Source organism: Eriocheir sinensis, unplaced genomic scaffold (genome assembly GCF_024679095.1).
Source record: "Eriocheir sinensis breed Jianghai 21 unplaced genomic scaffold, ASM2467909v1 Scaffold601, whole genome shotgun sequence".
In the NCBI taxonomy this organism is placed as follows: Eukaryota; Metazoa; Arthropoda; class Malacostraca; order Decapoda; family Varunidae; genus Eriocheir; species Eriocheir sinensis.
Genome location: NW_026111945.1, coordinates 79,652 through 86,157, shown reverse-complemented (window position 1 = coordinate 86,157; position 6,506 = coordinate 79,652).

The window sequence follows — 6,506 nt, the reverse complement described above, 5'->3', positions numbered from 1 at the left end:
CTATGCATTATTCAACTTCTTTCAATAGAAGACCATCACAACAGGAAGTACACGACTCCAGACTGGAGGCTGCAGAACGCTTAACCTCAGACCTTGCTATCATTTCCGATTGGGGCAGAAGGAACCTTGTGTCCTTCAATGCCTCAAAAACTCAATTTCTCCACCTATCAACTCGACACAATCTTCCAAACACCTATCCCCTATTCTTCGACAACACTCAGCTGTCACCTTCTTCAACACTAAACATCCTCGGTCTATCCTTAACTCAAAATCTCAACTGGAAACTTCATATCTCCTCTCTCGCTAAATCAGCTTCCTCGAGGTTGGGCGTTCTGTATCGTCTCCGCCAGTTCTTCTCCCCCGCGCAGTTGCTATCCATATACAGGGGTCTTGTCCGCCCTCGTATGGAGTATGCATTTCACGTGTGGGGGGGCTCCACTCACACAGCTCTTCTGGACAGAGTGGAGGCTAAGGCTCTTCGTCTCATCAGCTCTCCTCCTCCTACTGATATTCTTCTACCTCTTAAATTCCGCAGCGATGTTGCCGCTCTTTCTATCTTCTATCGATATTTCCACGCTGACTGTTCTTTTCAACTCGCTAAGTGCATGCCTCCCCCCTCCCGCGGCCCCGCTGCACACGAATTTCTACTCATCCTCATCCCTATACTGTCCAAACCCCTTATGCAAGAGTTAACCAGCATCTTCACTCTTTCATCCCTCACGCTGGTAAATTCTGGAACAATCTTCCTTCATCTGTATTTCCTCCTGCCTACGACTTGAACTCTTTCAAGAGGAGGGTATCAGGACATCTCTCCTCCCGAATTTGACCTTGCGTTTGGCCGCCTCTTCTGATTCTTTTATTGGATCAGCGATTAGCGGGCTTTTTTTTATTATTGTTTTTTTTTGTGCCCTTGAGCTGCCTCCTTTGTTGTAAAAAAAAAATCTTCCCTCTCTTTCTTTTTCTCATCTTCGTTATTACCTTTTTCATCCTCTTCCTCTTCTCCATCATCCTCATCCTTGTCATTCTCCTTATTATCACCTTTCTCCTCCTCTTCTTTTTCACCCAAATGAGTCAGAATCTTTCTTTTTTCTCATTCCTATTCTTCTCCCTCATCTCTATGATAGGCATCCTCTTCTCTCTTATCTTCCTTTTCTTTTCAGGTTTCTTTCAACTTCATTCATGTAATCCCACTTTTTCATCTTTACTTTCTTCTATGTAGTTTTCATCCTTGCCATCCATCCACTTCATCATTTTCCTCATCCTCTCTATCCTTCCTCATCCTTATCTTTACCCTTCTCCTCTTCTTCGTCATCTTCATCCATCTCATCCTCTCCCCCCTCTTCATCTTCATCATCTATATATTCTGTTGTGTTTCTTTTCTGCCCTCCTCCTCCGCCTCTCTCTTTCCCTCCCTTATTATCATAATCATCGCCGTCGCTTTTAATATATTTCGTCTTTACAATTACTGGGCAACGTCTTTCTCAAACTTCCTGTTATATCAAACTCCTTTCTTCCTTCCCTCCTTCGTTTACTTTCTCCTCTCCTTTGTCACCACCACCATTATCATTAATTATTTTTCGTCTCTCCGTTTATGCAGCAAATTATTTTCTTGACTGGTGATTTTTGTATATAATGGATTACAGCTCTCTCTCTCTCTCTCTCTCTCTCTCTCTCTCTCTCTCTCTCTCTCTCTCTCTCTCTCTCTACGGACAAAGTGAGCTCTTCCACAGGGACGGAATACACCTGTCCCCCATCGGGGCAGCCAGATTCGGAAGGCTCCTCAACGACGCAGTACGTGACACCCGATCAAAAAACGACCCTCAGCCACGTCCCTCCACCCCGCCCGTGTAAATAGACGCCATGCATCACAACAAACCCGTAACCGTGATCCCGCAAGTACCACCACCTCTATTACCAAGCCTCTAGATAACTTAAAAATCCTTTGTTTCAATGCGCGTAGCTTAAGCAACAAATTTGATGAACTGAGATTTCTTGCTCTAACAGAAAATGTTGACATAATTGCTATAACCGAAACATTTATCGACACCACAAATACTGATTTAAGTTCCGAATACAACATAGATGGCTACAGACTCTTCAACAAAGATCGTGTAAACCGTAGAGGCGGTGGCGTCGCCCTTTTTGTCAAAAGCTATTTGCAACCCACTGACAAAACACCAAGAGACAGTAACGTTGAAAATTTGTGCGTGCGAGTAAACATTGCAAAAGTCAATTTAAATATATCTGTCACCTACAGGCCTCCCGGGCAGTCACTTAATAACAACGACTCACTGATATTAGGATACTTTAACCTCCCCATATCGACTGGGCGACACTGTCAGGTACAGAAGGCGAGTCACATAGAATGATCGAATTTCTAGAAGAAAATTATCTAAGCCAAATGGTTTCTGAACCAACTCGACAAAATAACATACTCGACCTTGTTATAACGACCCAAGATAACCTAGTTAGTAATGTCACGGTAGGAGAACAACTCGGTTCTTGCGATCATAAATTAGTGCGCGTCGACATTAGAGCTCAAACATCAATGACTGAAAATAAAGTAAAGGTGCCCAATTTCAAAAGACCTAACTTCGTAGAAATCCTACAAAAACTAACAGAAATACAACTATCAGATGACGGCAATGTAGAGGAAGCCTGGCTAAGCTTTAAAAATCACTTACTCACTCAGCAGAACACATTCGTCCCCTTGTGCGAGAAGCGAATTAACACTAATAAAAGCCCACCTTGGTTTAATAGCGAAATTAAACACTCAGTCAAGGAGAGAAAATTGTTTTACAGGTTAAAGAAAGAACAAAACACGCCCGAAAACATTAAACTTTATAATGATGCCAGGCGACGAGTAAAAAGATTACTATGTCAGGCAAAGCGTAGATATGAAGAAAATATTAAAGCCTACTGTAAAAATAATCCGAAATCTTTCTTCAGTTACATAAACAACAGAAAGGCGATCAGAAGTGGAATTGCACCTTTAACAAACAGCGACGGTGCACTAGTGACTGACAGCCAACACATTGCAAATCTCTTAAACAATTACTTTTCCTCGGTGTTTAATACTAAAAGTTTTCCTCCCACTATCACCAACACCGGTACTAATGTAAATCTCGAGCATGCATTGCCTAATTTTGAAATAACAACCGATGAAGTCCTTAAGGCTCTCCATTCACTTATTACAAATAAAAGTCCCGGACCCGATAAAGTATATCCTATACTGGTTAAAGAAACAAAGAGCGAGATACTCTCCTCCTTGCGTCGTCCCTTCGGATTGCAAAAAGGCTAACGTGACACCGATTTTTAAGAAAGGAGACAAAAAAGTACCAGGTAATTACAGGCCCATTAGTCTAACTTCGGTTGTAGGTAAGCTACTTGAGAACATAATTAGAGACAAAATTGTGAGTTACCTCGAAAGCCACTCATTAATTGGGGATTCACAACATGGCTTCCGTAACAAAAGATCCTGCCTATCAAACGTATTGACCTTTTATAACGACCTCTTCTCAGTTTATGACGTAACCAAATCACTGGACGTAGTCTATCTTGATTTCCAGAAAGCTTTTGATAAAGTCCCACATCATAAATTACTTTATAAATTAAAGTAAATAGGTATTGACGGTCAAGTAAACCAATGGATCGCGAGTTGGTTGAGCAACAGACAACAAAGAGTGGTGATTGACGGATTTAACTCAGAGTGGGCGCCGGTCACTAGTGGCGTCCCTTAGGGCTCGGTTCTTGGCCCAGTGCTCTTCAATATTTACATCAACGACGTGGATGTTGGACTCAATAATCGCATTGGTAAATTTGCAGACGACACAAAGATTGGTAACTCGGTTCTCACTGACGAAGACAGGCAAAGCCTCCAAGAGGATTTGCACAAAATTTCAGCTTGGTCGGATAGATGGGAGATGCCCTTTAACGTAGACATGTGCCAGGTCCTTCAAGTTGGAACAAGAAATAAGAAGTTCGATTACGAAATGCGCGGCGTTAAACTCACAAGCGTTCAATGCGTTACGGACCTGGGGGTCAAAATCGCGTCAAACCTCAAATTCTCACATCAATGCATCGATGCAGCAAATAAAGCGAACAGAATGTTGGGCTTCATTAAAAGAAACTTTTTATTCAAGAATAAAGATGTAATACCTCCGCTCTACAATAGTTTAGTCAGACCCCACTTGGAATATGCGGTACAGTTTTGGTCTCCTCACCATGCAAAGGACATTGCTAAATTAAAAGGTGTTCAGCGTCGGGCAACAAAAATGATCCCTTCCTTGCGCAACAAATCCTACGAAGAAAGGCTTTCCACCCTTAATATGTTCTCTCTTGAGAAACGTCGCCTCCGAGGGAAACTGATCGAATGTTTTAAAATACTTAATGGTTTCACGAATGTAGACAGAACAAAATTGTTTATGATCGATGACACTTTGCGTACGAGGAACAATGGCACAAAACTCAAATGTAGACAAGTAAATTCAGACTGTACCAAATATTTCTTCACCAACGTTGTAGTGCGAGAATGGAATAAGCTCCCACCGTCAGTGGTCCAGTGTAACACGATTGACTCCTTTAAGAACAAGCTCGACCGTCACTTCCTTGAACTTAATATTAATTAGAGTAGAAAAGCAACATTTTGGAGCCTTCTGATTAATGTAGATTCACTTAGGATTAAGGACAGACCACCTAGTCTGGACCATGGGGTCTGTGTGGTCTAATTTTCTATGTAATTCTATGTAATTCTCTCTCTCTCTCTCTCTCTCTCTCTCTCTCTCTCTCTCTCTCTCTCTCTCTCTCTCTCTCTCTCTCTCTCTCTCTCTCTCTCTCTCTCTCTCTCTCTCTCTCTCTCTCTCATTCCTTATTCCTCTTTTTTTTCTTCACCTCCATTTTCTTGCTTTTAATCTCAAATTGTTCCTTTTTTTTTTATTTCACAACATTCAATACCAACAACAACTACCTCCTCCCCCTCCTCCTCCTCCTCCTCTTGCTCCTCTTCTCCTCTGTCGTTGGGGGGTAACTCTTCCTGTGGTTGGGTAGTGAAATATTTCCACCACCGTATTCCCTGCGTGTTGTAAGAGGCGACTAAAAGGGACTTCTTCCTTTCTCTCCGGACTATTACTTTTTTTTTTCCTTGCTCTGGGTAGTCTATCCAAGGGTTGTCACCCTCCCCTACACTTTGAGGACACATCCCTTCCTTTCTACAGGTATTCTACCCAGCCTCTAGAATCAGTCTACCTCCGATGTTTATCTCACTATCCCGGGAGGTTCTAGTCACTTCGGAGTGTTCGCGGCGGTGTTCTTTTTTCCTGCGGAGTCCTCGGAGCACACCTGGTGACAGGTGCCTTGGGCCAGGGCCCGCAAGGCTCGTGCTTGAAGGGGGACACATGTTGTGATGCTCTTGGGTGGCTGACTCCTTTCTCTCTACCCAGTGTGGGCGATGGTAACCACGCCGGCCCCAGTCTTTTTGGGACAAAGCTCGAGGACAAATTCGACCAGGTTGACAAGGTTGCCAGCTTCAAATCCGAAGCCTCATCACTCATAATGGCCATTTTCTGGGTTTTTCTGGCCCTGCGGAGGTCTCCATACCTTTATTTTCCTGGGGCACTGGGAAACCGCAGTATCTCTTTTCTATGCATTTAACTTTCTTTAAATTGTATTATGGTGACACCCTTAAGTTTACAGTAACTGCGCTCTAATTGCTTTCATTGTCAGTTAAGAAATTGCTAATGCCGTCCCAACTGAGAGATTGCGAAGTATGTTGCGAGAAGTTCGCTCCTAAGTATTTTAGAAACTCCTCTGCTTGTCGCTTTTGTGTTAGCGACCATAAGTATGGCGATTTGAAAATGAAATATGACATTTTAGAAATAACAACACGAATCCCTGAAGGAGTTTGTTGCGGCCAACATAGTTGTGCCGCAGACTAGCGACACTGCCCTTCTTTGCCCAACCCGACCATACCAACCTATGCCCAGGTCACGAGAAATCCGAGTACCGAAGCACCTGACGACGGTTTCATTCCTGTAAGGAATGGAGCCAGGCCTTATACGCCAAGAAAAATGCTGCAACTCACGACCTTCAATCGATTTGCTATTTTAAAGGAGAAAGTTGATGAGGAACACGAAACCCGGTTGATTGGCGATTCAGTGATCAGAGGTCAGTTAACAGAATTTTGCGGTCGTGCTTCATATGAGAAACGTAAGCGCATGTGTTTCCCCGGTACAGGTGTAGATGGCACCACTGTGGCGTGCGACGATGTTATGACCGGCTCAGACCAAAACTCACTGTTCGTCATCCATGTCGGAACGAACGACGTAAAGGCCAATCGTTCAGAAGATTAATGGAAAAGTATCGTAGACTGATCCGACAATTCAAGGAAAAAACAAACAACATAATGATATCTGGTATCCTCCCGCGGATAAGAGAAACTAACACCTTCTACAGTAAAGCCTTCAGCACTAACAACCGACTATAGTCATTATGTGCTCAAGAAAATGGTT